This window comes from Meriones unguiculatus (genome assembly GCF_030254825.1).
Source record: "Meriones unguiculatus strain TT.TT164.6M chromosome X unlocalized genomic scaffold, Bangor_MerUng_6.1 ChrX_unordered_Scaffold_30, whole genome shotgun sequence".
NCBI lineage: Eukaryota > Metazoa > Chordata > Mammalia > Rodentia > Muridae > Meriones > Meriones unguiculatus.
The window spans coordinates 9,505,186-9,524,262 of record NW_026843706.1 but is presented as its reverse complement, the minus strand read 5'-3'; the positions used below and the strand labels follow the sequence as shown (position 1 = coordinate 9,524,262).

The 19,077-nt window shown below is 38.3% G+C and overlaps 1 protein-coding gene and 1 pseudogene across 4 annotated transcripts in view; one reads left to right on the top strand and one right to left on the bottom strand.

Moving 5' to 3' along the window:
- Positions 1-19,077, bottom strand: part of Il1rapl1 (interleukin 1 receptor accessory protein like 1) — a 1,800,273-nt gene that overhangs the window by 486,215 nt on the left and 1,294,981 nt on the right. The gene's annotated exons all lie outside the window — the stretch shown is intronic.
- On the top strand, positions 12,743-13,912 carry LOC110542663 (protein TFG-like; annotated as a pseudogene).

Below are 19,077 nucleotides of genomic sequence, written 5' to 3'. Positions count from 1 at the left end.
TTGAAACATCATAACTGATTCAAATTCTTCCCCTGTTGACTTCAGAGTGGAAGGGAGTCTGAAAGAGTGAAGTGGTTGATAGTGCTTCAGTCACTTGTGTATGTTAAACATAGTTTGAGACACCATCCAGGTAAGAGAATTTACGGATTTCATTAACATAACATCTATAAATCTTTATGATACTTTACATAAAAATAAAACAGACCAAGGAAATTCCTTGGGCCACAAAACAGTTTATAAGGTAATTTGACTGCAAAGTATTTTAAAAAATTATCAAGATTAAATGTGAGTTTTAAACTTTTCTTTTTTTTTTTTTTTAGTATTCATTTGCATTTATTTGTATTTATTGTATAACTACGTTTCTTAAGTTTAGGAATTTGCATCAAGTTAACAAAGTGATAATTTTGGACATTTGTAATTTTATTACTATACCTTTTATTTGACTGGGTGGCGTTAGTAGGGCAGGCCCTTGATTTTTTTAAAATAAAGTTAATTTATTTTTTATAAATTATAGTTTATTCACTTTGTATCCTTGCTGTAGCCCCCTCCCTCATACCCACCCAATCCCATGCTCTCTCGCTCATCTCCTCCCATCCCTCTCTTCAAGTCCACTGATAAGGGAGTTCCTCTGCACCTTCCCTCTGACCCTAGTCTATCAGGTTTCATCAGGACTGGTTGCATTGTCTTCCTCTGTGGTTGGTAAGGCTGCTTCCCCCACCAGTGGAAGGTGATCAAAGAGTCAGCCACTGAGTTCATGTCAGAGACAGCCCCTGTTCCCATTACTAGGGAACCCACTTAATAACTTTTCTTTTAATTAAAAAGATGAATGTTCAGAAATTTGTCCTATTTTTTTCTGTCATCAATCTATTTCTTACTAGTTATTTAATCAATAAATAAAGATGTTGACTATTCAGTGTAGAGATTATACTTTTAATCTTAACATTGAAAATATATGAAGAAATAAGAGGGAGAAATTACAGCTGGGATAAAAAGTGAATAAATTATAATAAATAATAAGTAAATAAATACATTTAAAAAATATATGTTTTTTTTTAAATTAAGTGATTATAAAATGTAGGTAGCATTTTCAAATCAGTGCTCTTGGAAACATCTCCATACCAATGTTTGACTGACAAAAATTATGAGTGTCATGTCCTACTAGTACATGTCTGCTGTAAAAATGTTAAATGTTTAGAAACAAATTTCTTGAATTCTAAGCAGTGAAAAATGGTTTTGCAAAAGAATTTCCCCCTTTCAGTGGACTAAGGTAAGGAGATAGATGGAAAGAGGGCAGGTGAGACTGGGAGAGTTGAGGGAGGGGGCTACAATAGAGATGTACAATGAATAAATTGTAAAAAAAAAAAAAAAAAACATGTTTTCTAAAGATAGAGATATAGAAGGCCTAAAGTTGGATATGTGGGGAGATGGGGAAGATCTGGGAGGAACTAAGAATGGGGAAAACATTATCAAAATATATTGTATGAAAAAAATCAGTAGTAAACATTTAAAAATATAGAAAAAAGACATTTGTGCCCACAAATATTTGTTTAACTTCTTTAGTACTATAGATTTCAGTACATTTATCCTATATTATATGGCTAATATCCACTTATAAGTGAGTTTATACCATGTGTGTTTTTCTGTTCCTGGGATAAATCACTCAGGATGATCTTTTATAGATCCCACCATTTGCCCACAAATTTCATGATTTCCTTGTTTTTAATTGCTGAGTAGTGTTTCATTGTGTAACAGTACCACAATTTCTGTATCCATTCCTCCGTTGATGGACATCTGGGTTGTTTCCAGGTTCTGGCTATTACAAATGAAGCTGCTACAAACATGGTTGAGGAAAAAGAAGTAAAAAAAAAAAGAAAAAAAAATAATTTCCAAATGTTTTGTTAAAGTTATAAAAATGAGATTATTAATTAGTGATAAGAACAACTGATTGACTAGGAGAAATATGAAAACTGATAAGCCGAATTTCAACAAACAAATTTACCTGTTGGATAATGTGTTTAGTGGAGTTGGTGGGTATGGACATGAGCAAAATATACTTATATACCTATATATATATATAGGTATATAAGTATATTTTGCTTATATATATATATATATATATATATATATATAATTTTATGTGTTTGCATTCTCTTCAGTATTTTCATTTCTTTGAACAACTTGTTTTTCAAATCCTGGGTCAAATCCTAGGATTTTTTTTTTCTTTCTCATCACTCAATAGTTTATTATCTATACAGTCATTCTTTAGTTCTTTGAGCTGTTTCTGTGTGTCTTCTTAAAACTCTTTGAATTATTTCATGAAGGTTATTATTATTTGAAATTTCACATCCTTCAGTTCATCTACGTAATTCTCATTGGAGAAACTTTCTTTAAGACAGTTAATTTTTTATGGGGATACTATTTTGATCTTTCATATTGTTTATACTTTGTCTATGATACCTGGGTGTGCTGATTTCTTTTATTATTATTGTGTCTGATATGGATACAGCAGGTTGGGTCAAAGGACAGGGAGTTTTGATGGGACTGAGCCTAATGCTTGGGAACGGCATAGGTAGAATGAATAAGGTGTACATGGGAGATATGCCTTCTGGCATGAACCTGTAGGTTCCTGGCTGAAGTGTTGTTTGAGATGAGCAGGAGAATAGATTAGGCCATGGGAAAGTAGATTTTGGATCTGAGCTAGATATGGGGATTGTTGAGGTAAAGAGTAAAAGTGAAGCTACCCCACTTGGGCTGATAATATTCCCCCTAAGAGCCATACACTATCTAACAACAAGAAAGAACAACAAAAGCCCAGTGCCAACCGTGGGGAAAAATCCCTTGCTGAGTTGTAAGCAAAATTCAAGTAATTATCTAAATAAAATAGACTATTGCTGCTGCTCCTGGTTGCCTCCTAGAGGCTGATTATAAGTCTCTATTGCTGAATACACCATGAAGTTAAGATATAAGATCTTGAGTTACATCCGAGTGAAAAATTTCTCCTCAAGGACTAGATTTCACAATTACTTATGGTTAGTAAAATCATGTATCTTAGTGAAGAACCCACTGCCATTACTTTACTAAACAAGTATAAATCCTAACTGCATTCTACATATATATCTTTATTTTTTATTTTTATTTTTTTTATTTTTATTTTTTCAATGCACTTTATTCAGGAACCTTGAACAATCTTCTGACCCTGGGGAAAGCCAGCCCACAGCTTAAATAGCCTCTGGGTAGCCAACCCCAGCGTGCCATGTGGGCAATGCAGATAGGTCTACATGCATGGAAGCAAGCCAGATCCTCGGCCTTAGCCAAATGTGGAGTTGTTCGTGACAGAGAGCACTCACCATCGGGAAGGTGGAAGGCAGAAACCAGCTCCATCTTTAAGGCATAGCATTCCGCAGCTCTCTACAGTTCCCCCTTTTTGTTTTAGACGCATCAGGCAAGAGTAGAGGTCTGACAGACACTGAGCAGTGTGCACCAGGGCAAAAAAAGACACTAGGAGTCCGTGTCTCCAGAGAATCCACGGGGAAGGAAGGAAACTGTACTGATCTAAATCACCCAATCCTTCCCTAGAAAAAGTCTAGCAGTCTAGTGGGGCCGAGGCACCAGCACTCAGCTGTGCTCCAGACACAAGCACAAACAGTTGAGGCGCGCCTGATATCCAACGGGGTCACAGCAGCTGATCATTAAATTTGCAACAAGAAACCCAAAAACAGGGCAGCTGCCCTCAGGACTTCCCTGGGTGAGAGGAGAACCCTCTCGACTAACAAAGACCACAGTTACCACTCAGGTCTATATCCCTGAGGTGAGCAACTCCTGAAAAAACACCAGCGATCCAGGGACTATACCCAAAAAGCTGAGAAGACATCCTTCAGGAAAAACCAGCTTTCTGCAAAGGGGATTCTCTCCACCACAGGATCCCCAGGAACCACCAGGAAATAACCCCAAACACCTAAGATAACACAATGGGTAGAGGCCAGCGTAAAAGCTCAAGCAACAAAAGACAGAGCAATATGGCATCTCCAGAACCCAGGTACCCAGGGGCAAGTAGCCCTGGACACCCCACCATAACTGAAATCCAAGAAGATGACCTAACAAGTATGCTCATGAAGATGATAACAGAGGAAACAAATAAGATTCGTAAAGACATAGAGGAAGATAAACTCAAACAGAATATTGCCATCCGTAAAGAAATAGAGGAAGCTGCAGCCAAACAGTTTATGGCCTTTAGAAAGAAAATGCTTAAAACACTGAATGAAATGATAGAAACAGAGTTGAAGGAACTAAAAGAAAAACAGGAAAGTACAATCAGACAGGTGAAGGAAGTAAACAAAACAACTCAAGACCTGAAGATAGAATTGGAAAAATTAAAGAAAACACAAATGGAAGAAATAATGGAAAGGAAGAATCTAGGGAAGAAAACAGGAACTACAGAGATAAGCATAACCAACAGACTACAAGAGATGGAAGAAAGAATCTCAGGTGTAGAAGATACAATGGAAGAAATCGATGTATCAGTCAAAGAAAATGTAAATTTCCGAAAAATTCCTGACACAGACCGTCCAAGAAATGCAAGACAATATAAAAAGACAAAACCTAAGAATAACAGGTATAGAGGAAAAAGAAGACTACTTTCTCCAAGTCCCAGAAAATATTTTCAACAAAATCATTGAAGAAAATTTCCCCAAGCTAAAGAAGAGGCCAATTAGAATACATGATGCCTACAGAACACCCAACAAATTTGACCAGAAAAGAAAATCCTCCTGCCACATAATAATCAAAACAGTAAGTATACAGAACAAAGAAAAAATACTAAAAGCTGCAAGGGAAAAAGGCCAAGTAACATATAATGGCAAACCCATAAGAATCACACCTGACTTTTCAACAGAGACTATGAAAGCCAGAAGGGCCTGGACGGATATCATGCAGACCCTAAGAGAACACAGATGTCAGCCCAGGCTACTATACCCAGCAAAACTCTCAGTCCTCATAGATGGAGAAAACAAGATATTCAATGACAAAAACAAATATCAACAATACCTACAAACAAATCCAGCATTACAGAAGACACTGGAAGGGAAAATACAACCCAAGAAAGCTACCTACATTCAAGAAAACACAGGAAATAAATAACCTCACTTCAGTAAAACAAAAAGCAACCAAGCACACAACCTGATGACCACAGCCAACATCAAAATCAAGAGATCTAACAGCCAATGGTCATTAATCTCTCTCAACATCAATGGACTCAACTCTCCAATAAAAAGACACAGATTAACAGAATGGATACGTAAACTAAACCCAGCAATCTGTTGCATACAAGAAACACACCTAAGACACAAAGATAGACATTACCTGAGGGTAAAGGGTTGGAAGACGACTTTCCAAGCAAACGGACCCAAGAAGCAAGCAGGAGTAGCCATTCTAATATCTGATAAAATAGACTTTCAACCAAAATTAATCAAAAGAGATGGGGAAGGACACTTCATACTCATCAAGGGAAAATTCCACCAGGAAGACATCACAATCCTGAATATCTATGCCCCAAATACAAGGGAACCCACATTTGTGAAAGAAACATTGATAAAATTGAAAGCACATATAGATCCCCACACATTAATAGTGGGAGACTTCACCGCCCCACTTTCAACAAAGGACAGGTCAACCAAACAGAAATTAAACAAAGAAACAATGTCTCTGACAGAGGTCATGAATCAAATGGACCTAACAGACATTTACAGAACTTTACACCCAAACACAAAAGAATTTACCTTCTTCTCAGCACCTCATGGAACCTTCTCCAAAATAGACCACATAGTGGGTCACAAAGCAAGCCTCAACAGATACAAGAAGATTGAAATAATCCCATGTATCTTGTCTGATCACCATGGAATAAAGCTGGACCTCAACAATAACAGAAATAACAAAAAGCCTACACACACATGGAAACTGAACAACTTGTTACTAAATTTTAGCTGGGTCAGGGAAGAAATAAAGAAAGAAATTAAAGTCTTTCTAGAAATCAATGAAAATGAAGACACAACATACCCGAACTTGTGGGACACAATGAAAGCAGTGCTAAGAGGAAAGTTCATAGCATTAAGTGCCTTCAAGAAGAAATTCGAGACAGCTCATTCAAGCACCCTAATGGCTCACTTAAAAACCCTAGAAAAAGAAGAAGCAGACACACCAAGAAGGAGTAGACGGCTGGAAATAATCAAACTCAGGGCTGAAATCAATCAATTGGAAACAAATAAAACAATTCAAAGAATCAATGAAACCAAGAGCTGGTTCTTTGAGAAAATCAACAAGATCAACAAATCCTTAGCCAGGCTAACTAAAAGGCAGAGAGACACCACCCAAATCAACAAAATCAGAAATGAAAAGGGGGATATAACTACAGACACTGAGGAAATCCAAACAATCATTAGGACTTACTTCAAAAGTCTATATGCCACAAAATTTGAAAATCTAAATGAAATGGACAATTTTCTTGATCGATTTGACTTACCAAAGCTGAACCAAGACCAGGTATATCAACTAAATAGACCTATATCCCCCAAAGAAATAGAAGCAGTCATCAAAAGTCTCCCATCCAAAAAAAGCCCAGGACCAGATGGCTTCAGCGCAGAATTCTACCAGACCTTCAAAGAAGAGCTAACACCAATTCTCTTCAAACTATTCCACAAAATAGAAACAGAAGGAATATTACCAAATTCATTCTATGAAGCCACAGTCACCTTGGTACCTAAACCTCACAAAGACTCAACAAAGAAAGAAAATTTCCGGCCAATCTCCCTTATGAACATTGATGCAAAAATACTTAATAAAATACTTGCAAACCGAATCCAAGAACACATCAAAGATATTATCCACTATGACCAAGTAGGCTTCATCCCAAGTATGCAGGGGTGGTTCAATATATGGAAATCCATCAATGTGATCCACCATATTAACAAACTGAAAGAAAAAAAAACCACATGATAATCTCCCTAGATGCTGAAAAAGCCTTTGACAAAATCCAACATCCATTCATGTTCAAAGTATTGGAGAGATCAGGGATACAAGGCACATATCTAAACATAGTAAAGGCGATATACAGCAAGCCTATAGCCAACATCAAACTGAATGGAGAGAAACTTAAAGCAATCCCACTGAAATCAGGGACAAGACAAGGCTGCCCACTCTCTCCATATCTCTTCAACATAGTGCTGGAAGTCCTTGCTAGAGCAATAAGACAGTTGAAGGAGATCAAGGGGATACAAATTGGAAAGGAAGAAGTCAAATTATCACTATTTGCAGATGATATGATAGTATACGTGAGTGACCCCAAAAACTCTACCAGGGAACTCCTACAGCTGATAAACACCTTCAGCAAAGTGGCAGGATACAAAATTAACTCAAAAAAAAATCAGTAGCCCTCCTGTATACAAAAGACAAAAGGGCTGAGAAAGAAATTAAGGAAACAACACCCTTCACAATAGCCACAAATGACATAAGGTACCTCGGAGTAACCCTAACCAAGGAAGTCAAAGACTTGTATGAAAAAAATTTCAAATCTCTGAAGAAAGAATTAGAAGAAGATATGAGAAGATGGAAAGATCTCCCATGCTCATGGCTTGGTAGGATTAACATAGTAAAAATGGCCATCTTACCAAAAGCAATCTACAGATTCAATGCAATGCCCATCAAATTACCAACACAATTCTTTACAGACCTGGAAAGAAAAATTCTCAACTTCATCTGGAATAACAAGAAACCCAGAATTGCTAAAACAATCCTCTACAATAAAAGATCTTCCGGAGGTATCTCCATCCCTGATCTTAAGTTGTACTATAGAGCAACAGTTTTAAAAACTGCATGGTACTGGCATAGAAACAGAATGGTGGATCAATGGAACCGAACAGAGGACCCAGAAATAAACCCACACACTTAACACCTGATCTTTGACAAAGACGCCAAAACATACCAAGGAAAAAAGATAGCATCTTCAACAAATGGTGCTGGTCTAACTGGATGTCTACATGTAGAAAAATGAAAATAGATCCAAACTTGTCACCCTGCACAAAACTGAAGTCCAAGTGGATCAAAGACCTCAACATAAAACCAGACACATTAAATCGGCTTGAAAAAAAAGTGGGAAATACCCTAGTACTCATTGGTACACGGGAAAACTTCCTGAACAGAACACCAACAGCACAGGCTCTAAGAGCAACAACCAATAAATGGGACCTCATGAAACTGAAAAGCTTCTGTAAAGCAAAGGACACCGTCATCAAAACAAAGCGACCACTTACAGATTGGGAAAGAATCTTCAACAACCCTTTATCTGATAGAGGACTCATATCCAGTATATATAAAGAACTAAAGAAGCTGAAAAGCAGCAAACCAAGTAATCCACTTAAAAAATGGGGAACAGAGCTAAACAGAGAATTCTCTGTAGAGGAATACCAAATGGCAGAGAAGCACTTAAAGAAATGCTCAACCTCACTAGCCATTAGGGAAATGCAAATCAAAACAACCCTGAGATTTCACCTTACAACCATGAGAATGGCCAAGATCAAAAACTCAAGTGACAACACATGCTGGAGAGGTTGTGGAGAAAGGGGAACCCTTCTCCACTGCTGGTGGGAATGTAAACTTGTACAACCACTCTGGAAATCAAGCTGGCGCTTTCTCAGACAACTAGGAATAGCACTTCCTCAAGATCCAGCCATACCACTACTGGGCATATATCCAAAAGAGGCTCAAGTACACAAAAAGGACATTTGCTCAACCATGTTTGTAGCAGCTTTATTTGTAATAGCCAGAAGCTGGAAACAACCCAGATGCCCCTCAACTGAAGAATGGATGCAGAAATTGTGGTACATCTACACAATGGAATATTACTCAGCAATGAAAAATAAGGAAATCATGAAATTTGCAGGTAAATGGTGGGATCTGGAAAGGATCATCCTGAGTGAGTTGTCCCAGAAGCAAAAAGATACACACAGTATATACTCACTCATATAGACATACAACATAGGACAAACCCACTAAAACCTGTGCATCTAAAGAAACTAAGCAAGAGAGAGGACCCTAACTAAAATGTCCAATCCCCATCCGGAAAGGCAAAGAGGATGGACATCAGAAGAAGAAGAAAACAGGAAACAACCTAGGAACCTACCACAGAGGGCCTCTGAAAGCCTCTGCCCTTCAGACTATCAAAGCAGATGCTGAGCCTGATGGGCAACTGTTGGGCAGGTGAACGGAATTTTAGGTAAGAACTGGGAAATAGTAAGAGCTGGAGAGGACAGGGTTTCCACAAGGAGAGCAACAGAACAAGAAAATTTGAACATAGGGAACTTCCAAGAGACTCATACTCCAACCAAGGACTATTCATGGAGATAACCCAGAACCCCTGCACAGATGTAGCCCAGGGCAGTTCAGAGTCCAATTGGGTTACATAGTATTGTGAAGAAGGACTGCCTCTGACATAATCTGATTGGCCTGCTCTTTGATCACCTCCCTCTGGGGGGGGGGAGCAGCCTTACCAGGCCACAGTAGAGGACAATACAGCCACTTTTGATGTGAACTGACAGACTAAGATCAGAAAGGAGAGGAGAACCTCCCCTATTAGTGGACTTGGGGAGTGGCATGCAAGCAGAGGGAGGAGGGAGGGTGGGATTGGGAGGAGAGGAGGGAGGGGCTTATGGGGCGATGCAGAATGAATAAAGTGTAATTGATGAAAAATTTAAGAAAAAAGGGAAAAAATAATTTAAGAACCTTAAATGACTTTCAAAAGTGGAGGAAAACATGGAGTTAGTCAATTGGCATGGAGCACTTCTCGCCCCTGGGGGCAATGGTCTCCTGAACCTACTCAGACCTCGGACACCACCACTGCTAGTTCTAGAACTGACGCAGGATGTTCCAACGAGGGGTTAGGGCTTCTCATAATATTTCCTATAAGCCCACACCTGTTTGTCTATATCCCCCATTTTTATTCATTATTAGCCAGATAGAGCCAAGTAATTGTGGTAATGATACTTGCTTTTTTGCCCAATGCTGGAATGCTAGTAAATTTAGGTATGCCCTGGTTACTCGCATGCCTCACTGGGTGCCTGTGCCCATTGATGCCCCTCACGCTATGACTCTCTTCAGACAGAAAAGGGATCTTGGAACTACAGCCACCATTGTTACTACCATCTCATTGGCAGCTGTTGGAGCTACCACCAGGGCATTAGCCATGAGTCATACTAGGCAGACTTCTCAGACCCTGAATAATCATTTAGCCAATGTAGCTCATGCCTTAGTTGTACATAAAGGAATTAATGCTCAACTAAAAGGAAGCTTGATGGTGTTCAATCAGAGGATTGACCTCTTGCAGGAGCAAATTGATACCCTATGGCAAATTGCTCAACCTGGCTGTCAATGTAAGTATGCTGGACTTTGTGTCACTAGCATACAACATGAGAATTTTTCCTGTGCTGCAAATCTGTCTAAACAATTGTCGAGCTATATTTTAGGTAATTGGACTGGAGAATTCGATACTACGATGGAGCAGCTGAGAGTGGCCATTGTCACAGTAAATTCTACCAGAGTGGACGCAGGACTAGCCACAGGATTATCAACATGGATTGCTGCAGCCATGAATCATCTGAAGGAATGGGCGGGCATGGGAGCGTTAGCAGGCCTTCTGGTGTTGGTCTCCTTGGTTTGCCTGTGGTATATATGCAAGATTAGAGTCTCACAACAGTGTGATGCAGCCATGATCATTCAGGCCTTTACAGCCATTGAAGCAGGACATTCTCCCCAAGCATGGTTGGATACCATAAAAAGCTAAAATGATACGCTCAGGATGCGAGGCTAAGCACTGCACTCAGGGTCAGCCGCTTTCGACCCAGAGAAGAGCATGTCTGATTGCATGCGGGTTGATGCCCCAGGTCTCACCTCTGAGAAAAAGGTATCGGATGGGTCTGATGCTCTTTGGGCGGATGACACCTAAATGAACATCGGTACAAAGTCCCAATTTATTTCTAATATCAGAGATCAGACCTCTACTCTTGCCTGATGCATCTAAAACAAAAAGGGGGAAATGTAGAGAGCTGCGGAATGCTATGCCTTAAAGATGGAGCTGGTTCCTGCCTTCCACCTTCCTGATGGTGAGTGCTCTCTGTCACGAACAATTCCACATTTGGCTAAGGCTGAGGATCTGGCTTGATTCCATGTATGTGGACCTATCTGCATTGCCCACGTGGCACGCCTGGGTTGGCTACCCAGAGGCTATTTAAGCTGTGGGCTGGCTTTCCCCAGGGTCCGAGGATTGTTCAAGGTTCCTGAATAAAATGCATTGAAAAAAAAAAGAAATAAATTGGGACTTTGTACCGATGTTCATTTAGGTGTCATCCACCCAAAGAGCATCAGACCAGTCTAACACCTTTTTCTCAGAGGCGGGACATGGGGCATCAACCCGCATGCAATCAGACATGCTCTTTTCTGGGTCGAAAGCGGCTGACCCTGAGTGCAGTGCTTAGCCTCGCATCCTGAGCATAACATTTTAGCTTTTTATGGTAGACAACCATGCTTGCTGAGACTGTCCTGCTTCAATGGCTGTAAAGGCCTGAATGGTCATGGCTGCATTACGCTGTTGTGAGACTCTAATCTTGCATATATACCACAGGCAAATCAAGGAGACCAACACCAGAAGGCATGCTAATGCTCCCATGCCTGCCCATTCCTTCAGATGATTCATGGCTGCAGCAATCCATGATGATAATCCTGTGGCTAGTCCTGTGTCCACTCTGGTAGAATTTACTGTGACATTTCTATAGGTAAGTGTAGCTCTCACTTGTCATCTAAGAAGCTTCTCTGTCCAAAAATGGAGACTATTACAGAGAACTACAACTGGTCAAAATACAGAGAACAAGTGAGTGTTGAATTTTCAGCACCAATTGATGCTTCTACAATACACACCCTGAATACAAGACTCAGGAAACATTGTACAAAGAAAATTTAGGAAGATTGTAAGAGCAAAGGACCAGGAAAGCTGCTGTGTGATTGCCTCATGGATGTCACAGGCAATATCCACCCAGAAACCTCAACAATGAGGCTGCCTAAGCAAGACCTAAAGAATGACCATATCACTAGACACGTTAACATGGATGGAGGAAATCTCCATCCATTTTGGGGAATGGATGGGGTCCCTCACATAGAACTACCAGCAACTAAAGAATACTGAGAGCTAAAGGAGTTTTTCTCCCTAAATGATTCTTGAATTGAAATTATTACTCATACAAGTAACACAAGATGGACTGAATAGATTGCATTTATATATGTAGCCTTTAGGTCAAGGTTACTTTAGTTTAAAAGATTTTATACTATATTTACCATGTATAGAAAGGATTACACACTCACATAATCCAGAGGTAGATACATTTCTAAGTTCACATAGACAAATACACACAGATAAATAAATCCCATACATTCATTTCTACAATTTCAGCCACAGGGCAGGAGTAAACAAAAAATAAAGCTCTTTGATGTCAATGAAGGAGCTGGTTGACTGTGTGCAACCAGTCAGGTCTGCTCAGCCTGCAGCTCTGAGAGGTTCAGTGGGTGGGCGCTGAACTAATGGAGTTCTAAGCCTCCCTGCTACACTGTGGAGCCCTTGGCAGCCTCGCAGCAGCTGGTTCAGCTAAGGCAGCAGTCCAGGAAATTTTTTTCCCTAGAGTTGTAAATATAGAGCATCCTAGAGTCCACCATGACCGGACAGTTGGACCTACGTGTGAAGCTGATTACCAAAGCTCAACTTGGGGAAGATATCCAAAGAATTCCCATTCATAATGAAGACATTACTTGGGCTGAATTAAGGCTAATGACACACTGAATATCTAGAAGAAAACTTCTAAGTAATGATGAAGTTGCAATAAAGTAAAAGGATGAAGATGGAGATCTTTTAACAATTTTGATAGTTTTGACCTTTCCTTTGTAATTCAATGTAGTAGAATATTAAAACTGACATTATTTGTTAATGGCCAGCCAAGACCCCTTGAATCAAGTTAGGCGAAATATCTTCATTGAGAACTAATAGAACTTCAAAATAAAGTGAATACTGGATAGCTTAGAGCCACCTGGAGAACTAGAACCTTCTACTAGTATTCCTGAAAGTGATACTGTGGATGGTAGGAAAGAAAAGCCTGCTGTTTCTGATTCTTCTGGAAAACAGTCTACTCAGGTTATGGCAGAGAGTATGTCAGCTTTTGATCCTATAAAAACTCAAGATGAAATCAACAAAAATGTCATGTCAGCACTTGGATTAACAGATGACCAGCTTTCAGGGCCACCAAGTGCTGCTGCAGAAGATCATTCAGGAATTCCTGACAGCATTGCTTCTTCTTCCTCAGTAGCACAGTAAGCAGCAGTTCACCAATTCAGCAGTTCAGACACAGCAGCCTCCATATACAGGATCTCAGACAGAAGCAAGTCAGATGTACCAGCAGCAGGCTGGCTAGGGTGCACAGCAGCTTCTGGCATTTCCTCAGCAACACTGCATTCAGTATTCAGCTAGTTACAGCCAGCAGACTGGACCCCAACAACCTCAGCAGTTCCAGGGATATGGCCAATAACCAACTTTCCAGGTACTGGTTCCTGCCTTTTCTGGTCAGCCACAACTTCCTGCTCAACCACCACAGCAGTATCAGAAGAGAACTAACTCTCCAAAAAATTACACTACCTGAACATCTCAATTACACTGTTCCCCTTGGCTCTCAGAATGGTTCCAAGCCAATATGGTGCTTACCAACCCAGACCAGGTTTTACACCATCTCCTGCAAGTACCATGACCCCTCCTTCCAGTGGGGTTAACCCTTATGTTCGTAACCATCCTCCTTTTGATCAGGGCTGTATTCAACCTGGACCTGGTTATCGATAAGGAGGTTCAGCTATGCTAATGATGGATAATTGCTTCCCAAAAAACTATAATTCTATTTTGTTTCAATTTGTATTGTATTGAAGTTCAAAACTTAAAGAAGCAGAGCATTATTTATGATATCATTGTTGGTGTTAATTGAAAATATAATTTTCTGGAATAAAAACACAAAAAGAACAAAATGAACATTGTTTTCTCCCCGGCTTAAAGTTGTAGCAGCTTCCTACTTGTTTTGGAACACTGCTATACATGTGTGTAAAATGATTGGCTTTCTAGTTTCCCAGAGAATGTTAAAAAGCTAGACTAAGATATAGCCATCACACTTGGTTATTTACTATTAACATGATGTACTAAAAATAGAGTCCTTTGAGAATATGACTATACATTATGTATAAAATGTAACATTGGTAGGCCAATAAAGGTAATTGAATAAAAATAAATGAAGAAAATGTTCTACCGGAGGGCATGAAAAATATTCACTGATTTGATCTCAAAAATAGACAAAAATGAAGACTGACAAACCAGATTTTTGTTGTTGTCCACTCAAGGAAGATTTAGATTAGGTTTCAATAAAATGTTAATTTGTTTAGAGAAATTTTCAAATTGCCAGACACTAAAATCAAATTCTCAGTCATTGTTTCCTATTGTGAGGAACTTATTGACTACAAATGAATAAAAACAAAAGGGAAAAGAAAATTAAAAGTAGAAAAACAATGATCCCACATAATTTTCCTAGTGCTTTGGATTTAGCTAAGGAAAAGACATACTCAGAATTTGACCATTTATAATGCATTTATAATACATGAGGATATGACAGATGAACCTGTTGAAAATCTCACTTAGATTCTGAAACAGTAAGATTCTTCCCAAACAAGGTAAAATCATAACATTTTTGCATATATAAAGTGTAAACGGCCAGACATAATACATGTTTTATAAATTATCCAATGAATGGATAGTGGAATATTCATTAATATTTTTAAATTTTTTAAGTTTAAATAAAAGTGGTTTTAATATACAAGAAACTGGTATGTATTCACTGAAAACCTTTCTACATGTTTAAACTGGCTAAAAGGCAAATTCAAGGTCAGCCTCAGAGAACTTAGGACATTGTCTTTTGCACAAGGAAATCTTTCTATTTGTTCTGGTTAGTTTTTGCCAAGTTGACACAAGCTAGAATCATTTGAGAAGAGGAACACAATTGAGAGAATGTCTCTATCAGATTGGTCTTTGGGAAAAAATGTGGGGCATTTTCTTGATTAAGGATTGACACTGAAGTGCCCAGCCCACTATAGGCAGTGTCATTCCTGGGCAGGTGGTCCTGGATTGCATAAGAAAGCAGACTGATCAACCTATGAAGAGCTGTCCATAAGCAGTGTTCCCCTATGGTCTCTGCATCAGTTTCTGCCTCTGAATTCATATTCTAATTTAGTTTCTGTTCCAGTATCCATTGAGAATGGAATATGAGCATGACATGTAAGCCAAATAACTATTTCCTTCCCCAGGTTATATTTGGTCATGGTTTTCATCACAGCAACAGAAGAATATGTCATTTAAGATCATTTTTATTTTTCTACCATATTAAGGTTAAGTAGACACAGTTTCCTCAAATGGTCAGCTATTGCTGTAACCAGGTTCCTATCATGATCACTCACATTCTTAAGCCTGATAAATAGCCAATGAGAGTAATGGCATGGTTAGGATCCAGAATAAAGGAAGTGGATTCCTTACTAATGAGAAACTATGCAATGGGTCAAAGTAGGCTTCTTTGCACCTTTTTGACACTGAGGCAAAAAGTACAACTATGTAAGACATAACAGAACAAAGCCCAATACCATAATAGAGAAAGGAAACATCAGTATTCCAATAGGCATAGAAAGTAGAGTTCTACACATTCCCCAAGTTGAATGTCACAGTACAGTGTGGGTCATCATCTACTGAAGCAATGCTATTTTCAGTTTCCTTGGAGGCAGAGAGGGATTAGTTGTTTGGGGATATTTGAATGACTGGTTTCAGAAGAAAAAATTCCATGAAATGTGAATATCATGACGAGCGCTTATAGACATGTTTGATTACATCAGCATAATTGTCATAGTTGGGAAAGAGCTGAAGGCAATAACTGAGATGTTGAAGGATTTATTCACAATATGAAAGTTCTGAATACAGAAATCGGTTAACAGGTGTGAGAAGAAGACAGTGTAGTTAGCATGAACTTATTAATGCATATATTATTCATTAAAACTAAAGGATAATGAGTGAAATCAGAAAAAAAATACAAAACAGGAATTGTGGACATGCTGATTTCACTTACTATTCATTATGGCCTGCTTCAAAATCAGGAAAATGACTAGAAGCACAAATTACTACTGTTCTGAGTCTTCCTATTGGTTTGGTTTATTTTGACCTCTCTACAGACACTACTAAAATAAGCAAAAGTAATAACAAATTATAGAATTAGTACCTAAAATTGTATTGTTATAAAATAGTAGTAGTTATGTAAAAGCTACTCTCTGGCATTAGCAGTTTTAAGTATCCATCATCTATCTATCTATCTATCTATCTATCTATCTATCTATCTATCTATCTATCTATCTATCTATTCAAGACATGGTTTCTTTGTGTAGACTTGGCTGTCCTGGACTGGCTTTGTAGACCAGGTTTGCCTCAAACTCACAGCTATTTGCCTGTTTCTGCCTCTCTGAGTGCTGGGATTGAGGGCATGTGGCACGGTACACAGCTTAGTTATGAATTATTAATGACTGAACATACTTGCAAATTTCTTAGTGAGATGCAATGAGCAAACACAATAATCAGTCTTACTCTAAAATGACATATCAAATATGTCTAAAAAGCATGTATTTGAAAGAGTGAAATAGCAATAGTTCAAAATGCCACACCAAAAAGCCTAAGTGAGACAGATACATCAGGCAGGACCCCTTCAGTTTCCTCTATTTCTTCTGCTTTATGGTTCTTCCTCTCTATATCTGTCACGACTAAAGACACTGGCTTGGTGTTGGTTTCAAGAATGAGGAAAATTATTCCAAGGTTATGTTTAAGGCTCTTAGGAAAACATGCTTATAAAAATGCCATAAACTTTTCCAGTAACATAATGATGACCAAACGTTATGTGCAAAGAAGCATTATTGCTTAGATCCTTACTCCTTGAATTTATTTGATACTTGTCTGCTGCTGAAGAAAAATGGAAATTGGCCTTAGCTGATAAGGTCCTTTCAGTCAGGTTGCTTAGAGGATCAGCTAGGATACTGCTATCTCTTTTTGTTTGTAATCAGCTGTGCTGAGTTTCACAGGAAAAATGAGGACCATAAATAGTATAGCAAATGTCTAATCCAGCCGCTTGTCAAATGCCCTTCCACAGGGAAGAATTATACACTCAGGCTATTAAACACGGTAGTGTAAGCCTTCCTGCCCCAGGAGAGCATCCATCAATCCAAGCATAGTGCTCTCATAGCTTTCTGATTAATGAATAAGCCTAAAAGAATCTCATGCTGTTTCTTTTGTAATTTTATAAAATCTATTTTTCCTGATTAATTTTGATAACTTCATACATGTATTTAATTTTGTTAAGCTTTAATTCTAAATGCTGGGGGTTATACTTCTCCAATCTATTGGAAGTCTCCTAGGCGAGGTACTTTACTAGGCAATTACTGTTATTATTATTTTATTTTATCCTATGAAGTAGTCAACATGATTATAGTTTTAGGAGATTTATTCAAATATATTAACTTTCCCCAAACAATATAGCTAGTAAACCATTCAGAGAAATTATTGAGTTCTGACAGAAAACACTGTGCCACTTCCACCTTGATTCAGCAAACTGTCTTCCTCTGAATGCTGCAGAAGACTGTAAATAATTACAAACAATGATATGAGAGTAAAACTAGGTCTAAAAATAATTTGGTATGGAAAATATAGTAAACTAAAAGCTTCATGAAGTGATGAATATGTTTTGTTTGGATCACTCTTCTTGGCCCAAGATCTAGAAGAGTGATTGATAAAGAAGATACTCAGTAACTATGTACTACATGAAAAACAAGAATAAATGCATCATATTAAAAATTGATTTTGAATCAAGTATGTACCATCATTTCAGAGAGTGCTCTAAATTGAATTGAGAAGAAAAGCAGCATTCTTATCACAATCTCCGGTTTTGAGAAAACACGTTGAGACCCACCTAAGAAGAAGTCCTTTTATTAGACTTGTGATTGCCAAACTTTAGTAATTTTCCAAATAGCTGGAGATATTGTTAATGTGAAGTTTTACTTATATAAGTAAATGAGCATATAATTCTGCATTCTTATATGGGGATACTGTTAATACTAGTGATCAAAGGAATAAATGACCAGACCTGGCATTGCTGACTCGGATATACAAGTACTTCATTGAATTATGTGTGGTTTAACTCAGCTAGTGAATGTTTTTACTTTTCTGTAATTCACCAGTTATTAACAACTTCTGATCATCTGCCAAACCACCTGTACGATACTTAGGTACTTACCATTACCATTAGAAAAATGCAAGCAAACAACATAGGTCAAGCTTTTTAAATGTCTATTTTTTTCCCAACTCTGCTTCTTGCCATTTTCTCTTCCATTGTAAAGTAGTTTAATGACACCCCCAGTGTGTACACTACTGAACATATCATAAATCATCATCTTTCATCTTCCCCAAAGTATTTCTAGAACACCACCACTCATTTGGTGAGTTGAGACAGGAGAGTCAGGTACAGGGTGAGGTTTAGTACACAGTGGTAACAAAATTAGCATATGAGTAAAACTCATTGGCACAGAGAAAGCTAAAAATCATCCAGCTAAGGCTCAATATAACTGACCGACACCACCGAGACACATGCAAAGGGTACACCAAATCACCTGAAAGTGACTAATATATCATTATAACATTAGATGCACAGCCTTTGGTAAAGATTTAAATGCTTATGAGACATGTAATCAGTGAAGTCATATGGAGAGCTGCATATAACACAACATGTGTATGAAATTCCTCACTATGCAAGTAAACTCCAAACCCCACAAAATATGGTATAAAAACCTAACTCTTTTGTTTAGTATGGCCATTGACTTTTTGAATTTTTTTTCTCTGCTCTTGACCAGTTCCCTCTCGGAATCATAATCTTTCTTAAGAAATTTGAT